Source organism: Ambystoma mexicanum, chromosome 10, assembly GCF_040938575.1.
Source record: "Ambystoma mexicanum isolate Mex_15411 chromosome 10, UKY_AmexF1_1, whole genome shotgun sequence".
NCBI classification, from domain to species: Eukaryota; Metazoa; Chordata; class Amphibia; order Caudata; family Ambystomatidae; genus Ambystoma; species Ambystoma mexicanum.
Genome location: NC_090932.1, coordinates 308,101,433 through 308,122,489, shown reverse-complemented (window position 1 = coordinate 308,122,489; position 21,057 = coordinate 308,101,433). Strand labels below are relative to the sequence as shown.

The following is a 21,057-nucleotide window of genomic DNA, read 5'->3' as shown; positions in this document are numbered from 1 at the left end:
ACCTATGATCTTTTCTGGGCACATCAATACACAAAGCTTTCATCCCAGCAGCACTTGAGCAGCCATTAAGGTGTTAATAGTTCATCTAATCAAGCCCCGTTTGCCTCAATGACCTGCTGAGCTGGGGGCTTCCTCGAGCCACAGGTTAGACTTTGGTTGGAGGGGGAAACGGACCAAGTGGATACATCCAACGTTGAGGGAACACTGTTGATATATTTGTATGTTTGGATACTGGCTCACACATATGTGACATGCCAATGTCAAGTTCCGATCTATACAATCCCACCCCCAAAATTCGGGGCAAGAAGCTGATAGGGGAGGTAGTAAAGAATCAAAATGTATTTAAAAGAACAATGCAGCTTAAACCAAGTTGGTCTCCAGCCTTACACTGGAGAGAACTGCAATATGTAAGTATCTAAAACAAGTATCAATACAAGCACAATGTTACCTGCCTATATGAATCTCACTATTATAAGTCCACAAGGGCATCCATTTTCAATCATGCAGTCGTCCTCTAAATATTATGGTAATCGAGAAGACAATAGGCATGCTAGCATTTCTTCTTTACATTTGCCTCTTTAAATCACATAACTTAACTTATGATCTGTCAACATAAGGCACATACATGCGTTCACTTATTTGAATGATTTCAAGCCACTTTTCAGAATATTCATAATTCCACAGTGAATGGTTTATCTAAGCCTGACGGAAGGAGGCTATTGTGAGAGAAAGATCGGAGCCCAGCTGAGGGGGATCCAGGGGTGAGGAGTAATTGCCCGCTGTAAAGATTAACTGGAGAAACTTTTGTTGTGTACGATACATCAGGCCCTCTGAAGCAAGAAACTTTGCATGAAAGAGACTTGGGCACAGAAGGCCCTGATAATTGAAAAGGAACTGTACATTCATGCCGGACAGGCCGAGGAGTGTGCTGTGCTCATGAGTCCCGCCTTCTCCCGTGCTCAAAACGTGGGGAAGGGAGACCCCGGCCAAACATCCTGATTTATCATTTTGTGAACACTTCTTTCTTTTCTTGTGAACATTACCCCACACTCTTTTTGTAGTATAGTGGTAAGCATTGGCAATAGTTTCTTTTGGTATAGGCCCTTTTATCTGACTAGACTGCACTATGACTGTATTATAATTATTTGATGGTCATAGCATGCTCCCATCTTAGAGTTAGGTTTCGATTAGGCGTTTATCTCACCCATTTATACAGTTTAATAAACACCCTTGAACTGGGATCACATGTGTCTGTCTTACTCTGATACCATGTCTTCCTTAGAGTGTGAATGCAGCTATATATACCCACACAATGTTGAACTCAGGCCTGAAACAAGCAGCGGAAGTGACCAACGAGATCCAGTCGGTTCCCTGCTAATAGGGGGAAATTAATTTCCCAGGTCCACAGCGCAAAGCACTGTCTGATAGACCAGTAAGCACTTGTGAGGACCAACACTGTAAGTCAACGGCGAAAGGGGTCTGTTTTTAAATCTGTTATATCACCCAAAAGGGACAGAAACACCCACATCTAACATTAAGACAACACAGACGCATCTACTGCTTGTAAACTAGGTGTACTGAGAAACTGGGGGCTCCAGAAGGGTCCAACATAACAGAGACAGACATCAATTTTAGCTGTCCCTGTTCCCTCCTCCGCTTCTCCTAGGGGACGGTGCTGCACCACCCTATCTCTGAACAGACAGAATAAGAAACCAACAATGCTGCACGCTAAGTGACTCAATAAATGTACTTCAATTTTTATCTCTGAAGGACATTTGTACACCAGTCAGGTCACGGGCCAGGTGCAGGTAGGCATCTGTGCCATCCTGTCGCGCTACCATGGCATTATATTTCCATGTGTGAACTCATCCCATTTTCCACTCCTTCTACTGGAAAAATAAACTCTGCCTAGAAATACGCTTTGCAGGCAGCGTTTACTAATGGATTCCTATGGAATCTGCCAGGGGTGTTGGTAGGTCTGGATAAGATCTGGGGCTATGCTAATGTCAGGACTGTCGGGACATGGGGCTAGCTCGCCTTTTGGTTGTTGCCCCTGAGCTTCTATCTGGGGCTACAACCAAAATATCCAGGGCTATAGCCCCCCAGTCTCCATAGCAACGCCTCTGGAATCGGCTTGGTCTGCAGAAGAGGCGGACTGCACCGTGGAAATCTGATCTCCGCTCAGTGCCCCTTCTCCCATTTGTCAGTGCTCAAAACAAGGCATATGGAGGTGTTTTAAAATGCTGCCTCATTTCAAATGTCTGCCAGTCTCTTGTTCAGTGTTTATTCACTTTATTCATTTTGATGTCTCTTTTATCCCCTTACCCGCCTCCATCCAGTGTAATGCATCCTTAGTTTCTCTTCATAGGGCTACATGATTTGCAATCTGGGATCATATTAGTCCGCCATTACTTGGCTGTCTCTAAACTGTCCTTTTCCTCTGGATATGTTCCCCCCAGAATGTGGCTCAGTACTTGGCAAGGGCCCCCAGTACTGGTCACGATAATCCAGAGCAGTGCTCCAGGTGTGGACACAGTATCCTAGACATAGACTCCATAACTGCATAAAACACTCCATACGAGATCTTATGAACGGTATACAATGAGCGCAACCAGACTGGGGCACAGTACTGGTCAGATAGTTCAGTGAGTTAAGTGCTCACCGCAGAGCCCTGTGTTGAACCTGTGGGTCGCAAGTTCAAATGTCAGTAGTGCCAATAAATGTGATAATACTAACACCTGTTACTTATAGAGCTAAATGGCAAACAAACACAGTGATAAAATGAGCTATATAAAATAAGTTGTTATTGTAAATAACACTCCACAACTAAGCACAATACGCCAGCTGTGCAATCAAGCGGCCTGAATGACTGGGTGCTTTGCATAAACTCAGACTCCCAGAAGGGGTGAAGTGGGTTCACCAAATGTGTTTTACTTTAATAGCAAGCGCACTGTCCCGGGAGGATATCTTAGGGGCAATGTGCTCGCTTTGGAAGCAAGATGACACGAAGCAACACAGGTTCGTTCCCCGTGCCCGCACTTAGAAACCACTGGGTATTTAAGCACGTTATAAATACGCAATGACGCAACTAAAAAAAAAATAAAAAAATAAAAAAAAAAATATTCCTGTAACAGCGCCTCGATGCCCACGGGCTGTGTGAGTGCTTTTAAAAATGCAAAAATAAATAAAATAAACTGTGGGGGTCGAAGAGAGTCCTCTTTCTGCACGGTTGGTCGCCAGTGCAGCGATACCTTGCATCCCTTTCCTAGACGTTAAACCTTTATCAGGTACCATTTGTGAAGTCCAGGGATATTTCTCTGAAATGTTAGTAAACCCCTGCTGTGACTTTTGGCAAGTGCAAGGAGCATAGGCTAAGTGAGAAAAGTGCGCCTAAGAAAAGACTGCTGAGCTAAAATGCCCCAGTAAGACCCTAATCGAGTAACAATGTGTAGACCATGACAATTATTTGTAGCGGGAGGTCCTAAAAAAATGCTAAAAATAATGTATTCATAAGGACTCAGCAGACGAAATACAACATATGGATTAAAATGTGGACAGCCCACACACACCGAAAATCAAAAGCAGTGGACAGTCCTTGTGCCACGTGGTGGGAGATCCTAGCTTGAAAAGGCTAGATTATATGAATGCCTCCTATCCCCTACTCACTTTTATTTCTTGCTGACAGGCGCCCACCACAACCTTGGTACAAGAACTACCAATGAGAAAAAGAGAGGGAACAAAAGGAGAGAGGAGGAGAAATTGGGGTACAGTACGAGCAGTGCTCAGTGCCAGAAAACATGATGAGATCCAGGACTAGGAGTAGGCCATGACCAGGAAAACCAGTTGTGGGGCTCAGACACTGAATAAAGCTTCGCTCCACACCTCCACCATGTTCTTCGTCAAGCAGTTTATGGGCTCCCATACCTGGTGAACCAGTACCCCACATACTCCCCCCACTGCTTGCCTACACAGCTCTACCAGCTCAACAGGGGGTGCCCAGCAAACCAGGATGATAGCTTAGGGGCAACGCGTTTCTCTTGGAAGCAAGATAGCACATTGCTACAAAGGTTTGAATCCCGGTCTCGCGCTTAAAAACTGGTCCCCAGTATTAAGCGCGTTATAAACTTGTGCCAGTTATGACAGCTTGGTCCCGAAAGCCTGCGTTTGCAAATTTGGTGTAAATCTGTCCAGTAGGTTTTTTTAAAATGGGCAAAAGTAGGTAAAAATAAATTAGTGATATCTGGGTCTGGTCCGCTGACTCACTTCCTGATTCGAAGTCTGCAGACGCCTCTGGACCAATCAAGGGATAGCTTGGTGTCTGGGAACACCAAAGACGCACATTGATTGGATGTTGAAAAACGTGAGGTGCATCATCATTTTTTCATCACCCTTAAATGGAAGTGCAGGGTGGCGGAGAGGAAATGGGGTGCTTCCGGTACATCCTCTGACAAACTGGCCTGCCGCCTGCTCCAAAGGCAATATAGGCTCTGTTTCCGCACCAGGAAGAGAACCCACATCCAACCCTGCATCTTCGCTGCATCTAACAACTCGGCCAAACTCTTTAAAATCTGCAAGGAGCTGGCCAATCCTGCTGCAGTCTTTACCTCTCCTGTCCCTTCCGAGGACCTCTGCACGGCCCTGGTTTCTCATTTCAGCTCTACAACTCGGGACATCCTGTCCTCTCTCTCTTCCTCTCCCTCTAATCCCTACTCCTCCTCTGGCCCTTCTTCGGTCACCTCTCTCCCTCCTTCTCTGTCTTTCCCCTGTTCTCCTCGGACGAGGTTTCTAGACAAGTCTGATCTATGAATGTCTTGTCAAAACAGGTTCACCCTTGTTCCTCCAAAACGATCAAGGACCACATTGACACCCTGGCTCCTGCTCTGGCTAATTTCTGCAATCACTCCTTTGCCACTGGAGTCTTCCCCACCCCCTGCAGCACTCCCTTGTGCACCCTCTTCTTAAGAAACCCAAGCTGACCCTTCCTGCCCGGCTAACTATCTTCCAATCTCCATCACTCCTTTCTTGGGCAAACTCCTGGAAAAGCTGGCCATCTCCCAGCTTAATCTTCGCACTGAATCTGTTGGTTGTCTCCATGACCATCAGTCTGGCTTCAGAGCTGCCAGAAGCACGGTGTCATGCATGCTGGACGCTACGCTCGTAGAACAGCTAGACCGTTCTACTCCAAATGGAGGCTATTCGATACGTTACCGGGAAAACGACGTTTACACTTTTCACGTCGCTAACTTCACGTGACTTTTGCTTCGTCACGTGAACTACGGTATCACGTATTTAAGCAGCGTAGAAACTTCACTCGCTGCTTCTGATCGTCTCTATTGGCGTCGTGTAGCTGAACCTCTGATCTACATCCTGGTATATTCCTACAGCTACTTTTGGGCCTTCGATAGCGTGTGTTCCGCCACACGCTGATTCCTGGAGCTATCCCTTCGCGTGATATTCCACACGCGCTCTTCGTCTTCAAGTGCGGCCGGCCCAGGCTGCGTGAATCCTGCCCGCGTGTAAAATCCACACGCGCTCTTTGTCTTCATACGCGGCTGGCCAAGGCTGCGTAAATCCTGCCCGCGTGTAACATCCACACGCGCTCTTCGTCTTCAAGTGCGGCCGGCCCAGGCTGCGTGAATCCTGCCCGCGTGTAAAGTCCACACGCGCTCTTTGTCTTCATACGCGGCTGGCCAAGGCTGCGTAAATCCTGCCCGCGTGTAACATCCACACGCGCTCTTCGTCTTCAAGTGCGGCCGGCCCAGGCTGCGTGAATCCTGCCCGCGTGTAAAATCCACACGCGCTCTTCATCTTCAAGTGCGGCTGGCCAAGGCTGCGCGAACCCTGCCCGCGTGTAAATCCACACGCGCACGTTGTCTTCACACGCGGCTGGCCCAGGCTGCGCGATTCCTGCCCGCGTGTAAATCCACACGCTCACGTTGTCTTCAAACGCTATTTTCTTCTAACTCCTGCATCTGTGGAATTAACAGAAGGATTGATCCCTAAGTGGGAAGGAAGCCTTTCAAGGATTATTGGAAGTGACTTTGAACTGAACTTTGGACGCTATCCTGTGGTGAATTCAACCCGTATCTAGCGTGAGCCTCGTTCCGTCCGGGATAAGTCTCCCTTACTAATTTTCCCTTCCCTGTCGTTTTGTTCTTCATTTCAAATCCATCAAGAGACTTCTGGATTGTTCTACCCAGAGATACAGGTCAGTGTGATCATTCCTGTCATTATCTAACTCATCATACTCAGGTTGGAGCAGTTATTCATGATACTTTAATTTGTCCTAGGCTGGATTACTATACCTTACCCACGCCCTTTCCAGTGATCCATCGCTCTGCCTGTTTTATCAGCCAGAGGGTTGTATCATTTGGAAGGTCTTTGTTGACTTCACGACTATCAAGTCGGGTGAACAGGGATCCGGAAGACCCTACCTCCTGTATCCTTTTGAATATTGTATCCTTTTCGGTTGATACTTTGGTGCATTCTGACAGAATCAGAAGCCATGGAGGGTACGGATCCTTTAACTGTTTTGACACAGTTGATCCACGATTTGAGAAACGAAATGGTTACTGCACAGGACATGTTACGGCACCGTATGGACGTTATGCAAGACGCCCTACATGGTAGTCCTCAGGGAACACAAGCGCCGATGGCTACCGCATCCGGATCTGGGACTACGGCACCCCCACAGGAGACTATTAACGTGGTTATGCCCACTCAGTTTTCCTTGGCCCCTCCAGAAAGGTTCACGGGTGATCCCAAAACCTACAGAACCTTTGTAAACCAGTGCCGACTCCATTTCCTTTGCCGTCCTACATCTTTTCCTGACCTAACCACAAAAGCAGCCTTCGTGCTTTCCCATTTAGGGGGCACGGCTGCTGCTTGGGCTAACCCTTTGTTGGAAACTAATAGCCCTTTGTTGTACGATTGTGACGATCTCTTGACTGCTATGAGTAAAGTCTTTGACATGCGTTACTCTACTCAAGCCACAGATTTGGAGTTGCTTAACCTACAACAAGGCAGCCAACCCCTTATGTCTTACGTCGCCCGGTTCAATCAACTGACGGCGGAAACCCAATGGCCTGACAGCAAGAAAACGGCTGTTTTTTACAAGGGTCTTTCTGAAGAACTGAAAGACGCCTTATCTACTGTTCCTGTGGTTCCTACGGGTTTCCCAGAGCTGCTCGATTTGGTTCTACAAATCGACGCCCGAAGGAATGCTCGAAAGGGAGAGAAAAAGCCCTTCATGCCAGTCTCGGGGCGGTCAGAGACACCAGCAGTCATCTCTAACGACCCTGAACCCATGCAAATAGGCGCCGTGAGAGGCCGATTGTCCAATACAGAACGGGAGAACCGAAGAAAAAACCACTTATGTATGTATTGTGGTTCTTCCGAGCATTTATTGGCAACATGTCCTAAAAAACCCGTCAAGCGTGCGGGAAACGCCAAAACTCGACATTAGCAGGAGTCCCTATGTCGAGTGTTTCATCGGACTCCAGTACCATTCCTAAACATGCACCTGTAATAGTTCAGGTGACGTTACATTGTGATGAGCGAGAAGTGGTTTCCAAGGCCATGGTTGATTCTGGAGCCACCAGCAATTATATAGACATCACCTATGCCAAGAACCGTTCCTTACCCCTAGTAAACAAAAAAAAACCTGAAACGGTGAATACCGTGGACGGATCTGTGTTAACTTCTGGTATGGTAACCCAGGAGACGGTACCTGTTCGGATGACGTTATCAAATAACCATTCAGAAGAAATCGTCTTCGATGTTATTGCTGCTCCGCAGTACGAGATCATACTTGGTCTTGCATGGTTAACCCTTCACAATCCTACTGTTGACTGGGTTTCGGGATCGCTCCAATATCCTTCGACTCATTGCAACGAACATTGCTTTACCAGTCAGGAGGTGTCAAATAAACAACACATATTGGCCTCTGTGGTGGAGGATTCTGCTATCAGCGTTGTACATCAATGCGACAATATCATACCATGCGAATACGCTGATTATGCTGATGTCTTTGATAAAGGCCAGGCAGAACAATTACCTCCTCATCGACAGTACGACTGTCCTATCGAACTGATTCCGGGTGCCAAAATTCCTACAGGCCGTGTTTATTCTTTAACACCTAAAGAAGATGTCGTGTTAAAGGAATACATTGACAAGGCGCTAGCCACGGGCTTTATACGACCCTCGCAATCTCCTGCTGCATCTCCTCTATTCTTTGTTCCTAAGAAAGAGGGAGACCTCAGACCCTGCATTGATTACAGGGCACTTAATGATATCACCATCAAAAACCAATACCCCTTACCGCTAATAAACGTGCTGTTGGATCAGTTAGGCACTTCCAGTTACTTCACCAAACTGGACTTGCGAGGTGCATACAATTTGGTTCGCATTCGTGAAGGCGACGAATGGAAGACCGCTTTTAAGACACGGTATGGTCTTTACGAATATTTGGTGATGCCTTTTGGTCTGTGCAATGCTCCCGCCACATTTCAATTCTTCATGAATGATATATTCAGAGACATCATGGACCGATTTGTGGTTGTCTATCTGGACGACATTTTGATTTACTCCTCATCTCTATCGGAACACGTCAGACATGTTTCTACAGTCCTACAAAGACTTAGGGAGAACCACCTCTATGTGAAAGCCGAAAAATGTGTCTTTCATTCGCAGGAAGTGGAATTCCTTGGTTACGACATTACCAATCTAGGTGCTCGAATGAGTCGTTCCAAGGTAAAGGCCGTCTTGAATTGGCCAATTCCACATAACGTCAAGTCGCTACAGTCTTTCTTGGGCTTTGCGAATTTCTATCGCAGATTCATCCATTCCTTTTCCAAAACAGTAGCTCCTTTGACGGCTTTAACTAGTTCCAAAGTACCTTTCTGTTGGAACCAACATGCCCAAGCAGCATTCGAAAAACTGAAGGAAGCATTTACCACTGCACCCGTGCTTCAACATCCGGATCCTGATCGCCAGTTTGTCGTTGAAGCGGATGCATCCAGTGTCGCTATTGGCGCAGTGCTCTCACAAGTCTGCACAGAAACCAAGGAGGAACACCCAGTGGCTTTCTTCTCTCGTAAACTCACCTCATATGAACGGAACTACACCGTTACTGAGCGGGAACTACTGGCTATCAAAGATGCCTTCCGAGAATGGCGTCATCATCTTCTTGGGGCCAAACAACAGGTGTTGGTGTACTCTGACCATAGAAATCTCCAAGCATTCAAATCCATGAAATGCCTTACGGCCCGTCAGGCCAGATGGCATGTCTTTTTTGCCCAATACGATTTCCAGGTCACCTATCGTCCTGCCCGAGAACATGTTAAGTCGGACGCTTTGTCCCGTATGAGTAAAGAGGCGCAGGAAGAAAAACAAGTACAGATCCAGCTGTTGGCAGATCATGTGATTTGTGGTTGTTCGGTTCAACCATCCTTAAAAACCGAAATACAAGAGTGGGTAAAAAATAATCCACAAGTAGTCCAGGATATGAATCTAGACGTGCATAACGGTTTACCATTCACACAGGGGGTGCTTTATCTATCAACTCCTTCAATGCGGGATAAAGCCCTCAAATGGAATCATGATTCCTTGATTGCAGCCCATCCTGGACAGAAGAAAACACTGGACCTGCTCAAAAGGTGGTGCTGGTGGCCATCCATGGCAAAAGACGTTATAAACTACGTATCTTCTTGTTCTGTATGTATCCAATGTAAAAATACTCCTGGTAAACCAGTGGGCTTACTCCAATCCCTGCCTGTCCCTACCAAACCATGGGACATGATATCTATGGACTTTGTGGTGGAACTCCCCCCAAATCAAGGATATGATACCCTATGGGTCGTAGTGGATTATTTCACTAAATTGGCCCTATTTATTCCTTGTATTGGTTTACCAACTGCTACTGTTCTGGCTGATCTATTCATCCAACATATATTCCGTTTCTTTGGTCTACCATCAGTAATCATTACTGACAGGGGCTCGCAGTTTGCGTCACGCTTTTGGAGAGCCTTAACATCTGCATTACTAATTGATGATAGAATGTCCAGCGCTTATCATCCTCAAACCGACGGACAGACCGAAAGGGTCAATTGTACTATGGAACAATATCTGCGGTGTCTGTGTTTGCAATACCAATCGGATTGGCTCACGGTACTGCCGGCGGCTGAATTCGCCTATAACAACTCTTATCATAGTGCCATAGGCACTTCACCGTTCTATGCTCTCTATGGACAACACCCCCGATCAATACCTCTAGATTCCGGTCTATCCCTGGACACGCCTGCCGCAGGCCGTACGCTTCGTGATCTGAAGAGATTACAAAGAAAGGTGAAGCAGCATTTGGAGCAGGCCAAACGACGTGACAAGTTCTATGCCGATGCTCATAGGGTGTCCGCACCTGTCTATAAGGCTGGGATGAAAGTCTGGCTATCCACTAAGAACTTAAGAATTCCGGGCAAAAAGAAATTGTTGCCTAGATTCATCGGTCCGTATGTTGTGCTCCATGTTCTTAATCCTGCTGCTGTACGTCTGGCTTTGCCACAACGATGGCGGGTGCATCCTGTATTCCACGTCTCGCTCATCAAGCCTTTCTCTGACACTACTAGACTGCCGGTACGGCCTGTTGCTATTTCTGTGCGGGGGTCTGATGAATACGAGGTACAAGACATACTGGATATGAAACTCCGTTCTGGTAGACCATTTTATCTGGTGGACTGGAAGGGCTATGGACCCGAAGATAGGTCCTGGGAACCTCTTTCCAACATTCATGCTCCTGCTTTATTGAAGCGCTTCCACACAAGAAGGGGAGAGGTTGTCCCTTTGGGGGATGGCACTGTCATGCATGCTGGACGCTACGCTCGTAGAACAGCTAGACCGTTCTACTCCAAATGGAGGCTATTCGATACGTTACCGGGAAAACGACGTTTACACTTTTCACGTCGCTAACTTCACGTGACTTTTGCTTCGTCACGTGAACTACGGTATCACGTATTTAAGCAGCGTAGAAACTTCACTCGCTGCTTCTGATCGTCTCTATTGGCGTCGTGTAGCTGAACCTCTGATCTACATCCTGGTATATTCCTACAGCTACTTTTGGGCCTTCGATAGCGTGTGTTCCGCCACACGCTGATTCCTGGAGCTATCCCTTCGCGTGATATTCCACACGCGCTCTTCGTCTTCAAGTGCGGCCGGCCCAGGCTGCGTGAATCCTGCCCGCGTGTAAAATCCACACGCGCTCTTTGTCTTCATACGCGGCTGGCCAAGGCTGCGTAAATCCTGCCCGCGTGTAACATCCACACGCGCTCTTCGTCTTCAAGTGCGGCCGGCCCAGGCTGCGTGAATCCTGCCCGCGTGTAAAGTCCACACGCGCTCTTTGTCTTCATACGTGGCTGGCCAAGGCTGCGTAAATCCTGCCCGCGTGTAACATCCACACGCGCTCTTCGTCTTCAAGTGCGGCCGGCCCAGGCTGCGTGAATCCTGCCCGCGTGTAAAGTCCACACGCGCTCTTTGTCTTCATACGCGGCTGGCCAAGGCTGCGTAAATCCTGCCCGCGTGTAACATCCACACGCGCTCTTCGTCTTCAAGTGCGGCCGGCCCAGGCTGCGTGAATCCTGCCCGCGTGTAAAATCCACACACGCTCTTCATCTTCAAGTGCGGCTGGCCAAGGCTGCGCGAACCCTGCCCGCGTGTAAATCCACACGCGCACGTTGTCTTCACACGCGGCTGGCCCAGGCTGCGCGATTCCTGCCCGCGTGTAAATCCACACGCTCACGTTGTCTTCAAACGCTATTTTCTTCTAACTCCTGCATCTGTGGAATTAACAGAAGGATTGATCCCTAAGTGGGAAGGAAGCCTTTCAAGGATTATTGGAAGTGACTTTGAACTGAACTTTGGACGCTATCCTGTGGTGAATTCAACCCGTATCTAGCGTGAGCCTCGTTCCGTCCGGGATAAGTCTCCCTTACTAATTTTCCCTTCCCTGTCGTTTTGTTCTTCATTTCAAATCCATCAAGAGACTTCTGGATTGTTCTACCCAGAGATACAGGTCAGTGTGATCATTCCTGTCATTATCTAACTCATCATACTCAGGTTGGAGCAGTTATTCATGATACTTTAATTTGTCCTAGGCTGGATTACTATACCTTACCCACGCCCTTTCCAGTGATCCATCGCTCTGCCTGTTTTATCAGCCAGAGGGTTGTATCATTTGGAAGGTCTTTGTTGACTTCACGACTATCAAGTCGGGTGAACAGGGATCCGGAAGACCCTACCTCCTGTATCCTTTTGAATATTGTATCCTTTTCGGTTGATACTTTGGTGCATTCTGACACACGGAAACTGCTCTCCTGAACATCTGTGAAGACCTGCTCTCCAACCTGGATTCCAACACCCCCTTTGTCCTCATCTTACTTGATCTCGCTTCTGTCTTTGACACAGTGAACCATGCCATCCTGCTCAACCGTCTCCGTGATAACCTGGGTATCACAGATCAGGCCCTGGATTGGCTGACCACCTTCCTCTCCGATCGACTCTCCCAGGTCCAACTTGGGCCCTTCCTCTCCTCTATCTCTATCTCTACCTGTGGTGTTCCCCAGGGGTCTAACCTCTCTCCATGGCTGTTCAACCAATACCTGGCACTTATTGCCCACCACATCGCCGCTCTCTGCCCCAACTTTCAGTGCTATGCGGATGACACTCAACTCATTTTCAGGCTCCCTTCCGCCACCTCTTCCCCTTCTCTCATCTCTGACTGTCTGTCCGCCATCCAGGAGTGGTGTGCCGCCAATGATCTCTGCCTTAATGCTAGTAAGACCGAGATTCTCCTCATCGGCACACCTGCTACCTCCTTTCCTGTCACTCTCTTGTTGGCCTTTCTTGGCCCTCTTCCTGCTCTCACCTGCGAGGCTAAAAACCTTGTGGTCATCTTCGACTCCACACTCTCCTTCTCTCCTTACATCTCCGATGTCTCTTAGAAGTTGCACTACCAGCCGCACCTCCTCAGAGGTATTCTTCCTTTGCTCTCCTTCCCCCAGAAGCTCACTGTCTCCAGAGCTCTGGTTCTCTCCAGACTGGACTACTGCAGAAGCCTCTTTCTAAATCTGCCTGTCTCTACTCTCCGCCCTCTGCAACTCATCAAAAACAGGACTCTGAGACTTGTCGTTGGCCTCAAGCCCAGGGATCATATCTCTCCAGGACTGAAATCCCTGCATTGGCTCCCAGTGGCAGCGAGGATTAAGTTCAAAAGCCTCTGCATTGTCCACAAGGCTTTCTGGGACCTGGGACCACAATACCTTCAACTCTCTCTTCCTAAATATCTTCCTTCTAAAGCTCTTCGCTCATCCGCCTCCAACTCCCTCAGGGACAGTCGCTTCTCCAAGCAGCGAGTTGGTGGTAGATCTCTTTCTTCTGCTGGGACCTCCCTGTGGAACAGCCTCCCTGCCTCTCTGAAACTTGAGGAGAACCATCTCTGGTTCCGGAAGCAGCGCAAGACCTTCCTCTTTGCTTCTGCTTTCTCCCCGCCTCTCCCCTGCTGATCTTCTGGCTGAATCTGAATCTGGCTACCCTCTGATCTTAGGCCCAGGTCCCTTCCCCGCCAGCTGCACACCTGCACTGCACCCCTGGCTACCCTTGCACTGGGGGACTATTTCTGTATCCCTTCAGCCCCTACTAGCACTTGACCCCTGATGTCTGCACTTATCCTTGCACTTGCCACCAGCTGGCTGCACTTTTATTTATTGTATTTATTTTACTGTTATCCTCTGTACTGAACTGCCCCCTCCCTTTCTTCTCCTTCCCCCTTTCCCTGCACTTGTGCAATCTCAATGTCACCCGGCCTAGTAGGATCGTTGTCTGTCTTCCCTCTGTTTCCCCTCCCTTGCCTTGTTGCGCCTTGAAACACTTGTGTATAGGCACGTTATAAATGCCATATCATATCATACCACAGAAACAGAGGGCAGGTGGATAGGGGAAGATGTTGGGTGTACCCTAAATCTAAGGTAGGGAGCAGTGATTCTCATTCTCCTGGATTACAGCCTCGAAAGCACTACGAAACTGCTCCCCCGTGCAGAGTGTTGTGTCGCAGTATATACAGAGTATTGTTGTCTCGGAAAGATATGGATCAACAGCCTCTTTTATGGCTTTAGATCTTGTGCCCCACAGGAGTAGCCTGTGCAGTGGCAGGAGCGGTTGTGGAAGATGAGTTAGAGGATGACAGCCTACTAGTTACTGAGAAAAGAACAGCCTTTCCCCGGGCGCCCGGGTGGTTTGAGTGGGGGTGCTAGCCCATGGAAGTGGTACCAAAAGAGTACTGCCTGTGTTGTCCACCACTGAGTATGATTCCACACTCAATGCATTCAACATGGGCTGCCTGAGCCTTTGGTACCCCTCGTACGGTCTTAAAGAACCACCAACACCAATGATTCTGTCTGGGTGCAAGGCTAGAGGTAGACATTTACTCTATCTCATCTTCCTGGCTCTCTTTATCCTCCTCTGTATCATTGTGCCTGTTCCTCTGTCCAGGCCCTGTAGCTGGTGGTGGTCTTGGTGGTGGTGGCCACTGGGGAGAAGGGATGGCCATGGCTAATGCCATTTTATAAGTTAAATAGCAGGTTTTTCAATACTCCTCCAAGCAGGTTCTCTCTCCTGATTGCAGATGGAGTATCATTAAGAATGGGTGTAGGAGCTGTGGAAGGGTAAACTTTTAACTTGAAACTTCCTAGGTTGGCTGAAAATGCACTTTCAAAATGTGTGCAAAGCATGGAAGAGTGTGCGGACATGTCATCAAGTCATGTGGGCATGCATGGTCACATGCCACCGCTTTGCAAGTCTACAATGTTGTCAGACGTTCGCGAATGTTGGCGAACAAAATACAGGGTGAAAAGTTGAAAGTTGTAGAAAGTTGATAAAAGTGTTAGGAATGTTGCTAGGAGGTAGAGAATGGCACAGTTTCACTTGAAACTTCCTAGATTGGCTGAAAATGTAGTTTAACAATGTTCGCGAAGCATGGACTCTAATCGCGGACATATCATCTCGCTGCGCAGGTATGGTCACGTGATGACGTCCATGATGGCGTGCGGACATTCCTGAAGATCCATAATGGGAGAAGCTGTTCACGGAAATGCTGTCTGCGGACTTAAATGTGCGTCACCCAGCACCGCCGGAGACCGCATGACATTAGCGAATGTCACTCATTGCGAAACTGGACCCTGACATTCCTATAGTCTGCCGACTACGAATTGTTTTTTTTTTTTGTTGCAAAAAAGAATTATGGCAGAATAATATACAAGATATTTATAGTATAAGAAATACTTTATTTATGGAAGGGATGGAGTATTGGAATGGGAAGAAGAAATGGGAGAATTTGGAATTTTTAGAAAGCCATAAGGAACTTGTAGTAAATTAAGGGAGGGTCTAAAAGTCTGGAGAACACATTTGGGGCTGTTTAGTGGCTGAAAGAAGGCCTGCTAAGGGTGGGAGAGTGGAATAAAGTTGTCATGGAGCTGTTTTTATAGGTGAAAAAAAGGGTGTGCTGGTGCCACCATATCCACAGTCAATTTTGCTGTCCACGAACATCATTTGGATAGCAGTGGGTTCTGGGTAGGTCTTGTTATTTGAAGGTGTATTTTACATACTTGTTATATGGTTTAATTATAATGTGGTGGTTGTGGCCAGTGGCCAGATTCTTGGGGGCATGGCCATAGACCATGCTTCCAAGATTCTGGCCACTTGTCACACATACTGTAGTAATACGTGAATAGTAATTAGGGATACTGTAGGGGGAGAATAAAGTATTTGTAATATGGTGGAATTATACAATTGAAGTGTGTATGGTATTTATGATCGTAGTGCAATTGAGGAAAGTGCTTATGGAATATGTATTTGTTTCTTTGTGAAGATAAATAGGATAATACTTCATATGGTTGCATACGGTAATAGAGCTGGAATCTCTGGTTCTTTTTCTTGAAAAAAAGCAGTATCATTTGTTAAGCAGGAAAGTTTAAAAGCTTTAATTGTATACATTTTCCATATACATTTACTTTTTTGACCGTCATAAAAAGTGCATTCTATGTACTATGTTTGGTACAACAACGAGTGCTACGCTGTTTTTGTATTGACATGAAATCATCATTGGGTCATTTGGAAGAAAAATCCATAAAGGGTTACAGAAAAACAACTGTAATTATGTGAGTGTAAGTGTGGTAGCATGCTTGCTTGAAGTGTGTTGTAATTAAGGGAATGATGAAAGTAGTTACATACCTGTTGGCATATTCTAACTATATTGGACTTTACAAGAGGTTTTGCAGTAAGAATAACTCTATTGGCATATTTGAAGTGTATTACAATGAAGGGTGTTTTTAATGTAGTTAGATACCCGTTGGTGTATTCTAACTGTCTTGGATTTTAACAGTAATATTATAGTATTTTAGATGTAGTTACTAGTTGGAGTATTCTAACTGTGTATTGTACTATAGTTTAGTGAGTACATTTGGGGTGAAGGAATATTAAGCAGGCATTTGTTAGATTTGCTGGTAAACTATGTCTTGGAGTAACAGAAGTGTTGTTACATTTAAACTAACCACTTATTTTTTTGACATAATTTAATGTAATATAGCATTTACAAAGTGCTATGAACCCTCAGGCATCTGAGCGCTGCTTATTATTACTCACAGTGTGTGGTGCTCATTTATCGACCTCGGAAGGATGAAAGGCTGAATTTGGCTATTCCGGGGATTGAACCTGCGTCAGCAGGCTCTGCACAGATGTCACAGTGAGTGCTCTCCTCGCTGTGCTATCTAACCGATTTGCATATGCAGTATAGTGGCCTGAAGTGGTGGTGACACCAGTGTGGAAAATTATGCCAACTGTTGTGAAGGTTTTCTTACCAAGAAATACTTGGGCATGTGTGAAGCTAGTAAGCTTACAGTTGTTTTGGTACAATCTGCATTGTACCTTAGAAGCATTAGTATCGGATATTGGCCATGTGAGTTTATTTATATGTTGGAAGGATTGTCTGAATTACAAAAAGGGCATAACATGCTATCATTTGCATTCTGCAAAAGCTGGTGAAATGGAATGGATTTTACTGGGCTTCCGTCACAAGTTGAGATTGAACATTTGCCAGTTGTCTCATCTGGTGTGACATTGATTTTGTAGGAATAGTTTTGGGCTTTGTCATACAGGTACATGTTTTCCAAAGGAGTACTGTTTGGGCAGTATGTGGCAATTAAATTGTTTTTTAAAATGTCCTGGCTTTCGGGATCATTTGTGGCTATTGTTTCTATCTCTTGGTAGGATTTTAGTACTCTTTTTTGGGATGAAGCTGGACCAAGGATTAGCCAGGCAATGTGGACAGATTTGCCATATAAGGCTGTACCTGTTAAACAGTGTGCAGTTTTGTAGCACCCGTATTCTCTATGGAGGAGCATTTTTATACCGAAGTTGTACAATTTTTGTGAGAGTGTTTTGTCAGTTGATATGTCATCCTAGAGGTTTTTTAAATTCTGGCTACATACACAAATCATTCATTAGGGATGTGCTCTTGTGAAATATGGTTGCAGAGAGTGCATGTATGTTTCCATGTGTATAGAATCTTGAAGATTTCATTTAGAGGGATGTTTTTGTTTTCCAGCAATTGTAGTAAGTACATTTGGAATCATGTGGATCTTCCTGTGTGTTTATTCTGAATTTTATACTTCCTGTATAGTAGTCCAATTCTTGCCTTTTACCCGAGACACTGTAAGTGCTGACAGGATTATTTTTGGCATTTCTATGAAGGACGAGCATTTGCAAACATAACTGGTCTGAACTGATTAAGTAAATGTTGTGAACAATTGGTGGCAACTGGAAGAGAAGATTGATTGCTAAATTTGCATAGCAATTTACTCCAGTTGTGTTGTTGAATTTAAATGGACCAGAGAGTTCTATCTCTGTATCCTTTGATGGGCCTGCAGTTATTTTTTTTATAAGAGACATTTGTCTCTTTGTCTTCTGATGCACATGTAGTTGATCTTGGACTAGACAGTTTTGTGCTATATTATTTGATGGAGCAGCAGTTGTTCTTTGTTTCTTTAGTGGTATTGTTGGGAGATCTGCCATAGGCTCTGTTTGTATTATTTTTCTTTTTAAAGGTTTTATTTTTTTGAGGTATAGGGAACATATCTAGATGGGGTGTACAGTGCACGTAGCCTGTTGTATTCTAGTATGCAAGGAATGTCAGCGTTAACTTTGTTTGCATCAAAGTTAACTAGGAATAGACCAAGTGTACGCAGACGCAAAAGTGCTACGTAACTCAGACCTTCTTTAAAGACTGTGCTGCCAATGTCAATCAATGCGTGATCTAGGGTTAGACCTTGTGATTTGTGAATAGTGGCAGCATATGCAAGAGATAGAGAGAATTGTTCTCTGTGTACGTACATGTCTTCAAAAGGAAGGAAACGTGCTATTGTGCAGCTTATTTTTTGAACTTCTGCAAGTTTGTCAAATTTGATGTTGTCAAACTGAATGTTATTGTCATGTGGATATGCTTGGAAGCCAACAACTGTACCAATTGCTCCATTGACTAAACCTTGTTCTACGTCAATGTTACATTTTAGAATTACTCTGCAGTTTAGACAAAGAGCTAATACTTTTTCTAATTCAGCGGTGTCAGGGATACATTGTTCTAAGCTATTTAGTCATGCTGTTTCTTGTTGACACATTGGGAGTGTCATGCCATGCACTTCTAGTTTATCCGTGGAGCTGAAATGCAGTATGGTTTTTCGACATTGTGTTATTGAATTGACTACAGCTTGCAAGGGATGGCATTAAGGACATGCATTTTATATTTTGTTGCGTTAATTGTTCCAGGACATCAGGAGCAGAAGTGTTTTGCCCATGTAGCTCATGGATTAGTCTAGTATTTAAGATATATTTTGCATCTTTAGTAAGCAGTCCAGTTCTAGTGCTTTTTAAAATCTTAGCATATATGAGAAGTGTAGACTGACACGTGTTTGGAGTTAGTTCTCAGTAGGGAAAATCTTGCCAAAGAATTACATTTCCAATGCTGGCGAGTGTGTTACGGCATTGTTTGTTTCCTAATGTTTTGAAAATAGGTTGACATTTTACTGGTGACTGGTAGGAGGTCTCGGAAAAACAATAATGTGTTTTCCTCCAAACAGTTCTAAATAATTGTTTTTTAGGACTTCTTGCATTCTGAGATGAATTACAGCCAAAGTGAGGTTGGAAACCATGCTTACTTCATGTATCAGAAGCACTTTCATTTGTTTCAAAATTCTGCGTACTTCAGTAGCAGCTTCTGCTGATAATTTGTAATATTCTAATTTGTTTTGGTGTTCTACTGGGAGGAGCAGTAGCCGGTGTAAAGTTACACCTCCTATGTTGTAGGCAGCTAAACCTGAGGGGGCTCTTACAACAGATGAAAGGTGGTTAGTTGTTGGGTTTTGTAGAGATTTGCTTATTATTTTAATTAAGACGGTTTCACCATAACCAGCTTCACCACTTAGATACAGAAGCAGAGGTTTATAATGTTTACAGCTACAAGTTTTAGTTTCATGTTTAAAACCATGTTCACTTTCTTCACTGACTTCTAGATAAATGGTGAGTTGTTCATCATTTAGCTGTGATGTGAGTACTGACACATCTTCTTCAGATTGATTAGATTGATGCATGGTCATTTCTACCCCATTCATGGTTATTTCTGCTTCATTTAGAATGAGTAGTTCTCCAAGTGGTTCTTGGCTTCTTATAAGGGAAGGTTGACTGCCCTTAGGAGTGCCTTTACCTAGTAGAGCTTCAATGTCTTCCTAAATTGGTGATCATTGTCCAAAATGTGTTTGTATGGTTTGAAATTGACATTTGTTATACTACTTTCATTTGCTTTGAATGTAGCTTAAAATGAGTCATGGTCACCTAATAATTCTGCTTTTCTCCAAGGTTTAAACCGTTGCAGTATGGCCATGTAATAATGTTCTATATGTTGCAGAGATTTACATGATGACTTTATCTGATTAATTAGGCTGGGTTTCATAAGTTTTACTAGGCTTGTTTCACAAGTTGAGACTGAATATTTGCCAGTTGTCTCATCTGGTGTGACATTGTTCTTGAAGGAGTCGTTTTGGGCTACCTCGTACCGCCACATGTTTTCCAAAGCAGTATTTCTGTTTGGGTAGTATGTGCCAATTAAATATTTTTTTAATGTCCTGGCTGTTGGGATAAGTTCTGGCTATTGTTTCTATCTCTTCGTAGGATTTTAGTACTCTTTTCTGGGATGGAGCTGGGCCAAGGTTTAGCCAGACAAGGTGTTCAGATTTGCCATACAAGGCTGTACCTGCTAAACGGTCTGCAGCGTTGTAGCTCTCGCATTCTCCATGGGAGAGCATTTTGTACAGGAGCTGTACAATGTTTGTGACAGTGTTTTGTCAGATATGCCATCCTGAGATCTTTTAGCTTTGTTTTCTCAGATTTGGTGAGATAGGATGTGACATATCTTGCAACTTCAGTTGAATTGTCTGCAATGTATTCTATGTCTATATTTGCATTCCACAAGAGGGCATTGATTGCATTGTAATCATTGATGTGCTTGGATGCTTCGTCCCTTTTAATGTTGTAAGTGTTTTTCGGGGATATGCCTTTTACACTATGTCTAACAGAAGACATCAAACTATTTACTTGTCCTTTTTTGCAAACTTGTCCAGGGAAGCCAGCTTGGCATCTGGTATAGTATTTACCTTTGTTTTTATATCTACATTGGCATTATTTGCCACGCTTATGTTTTTGGAAGCGTAAGATTTGTGTACGTAGGCCACTATGTGTGGTTTCTGAAGGGATGTCACAGGTAATGTATTTTTCAATAAACTATAAAACAGTAGCATCACTGTCATGGCCAAATTTGGGAACATCCTTCGTCCACAAAAGCATGTGGATGTTTGGTGCTCCGCTGGATTGATATTCTTTTCTCTAAAAGAAGTGTTCCACTTCTCCGGGTGGAGGGGTAGTTTTATTGCAGATGACGTGCAGCATGGCAATGAAGCGATGGTGAAAGTA

General features: G+C 45.1%; 1 protein-coding gene across 2 annotated transcripts in view; it reads left to right on the top strand.

Moving 5' to 3' along the window:
- The window catches only part of SNORC (secondary ossification center associated regulator of chondrocyte maturation), a 237,446-nt gene that overhangs the window by 109,755 nt on the left and 106,634 nt on the right, over positions 1 to 21,057 (top strand). The window lies entirely within an intron of this gene.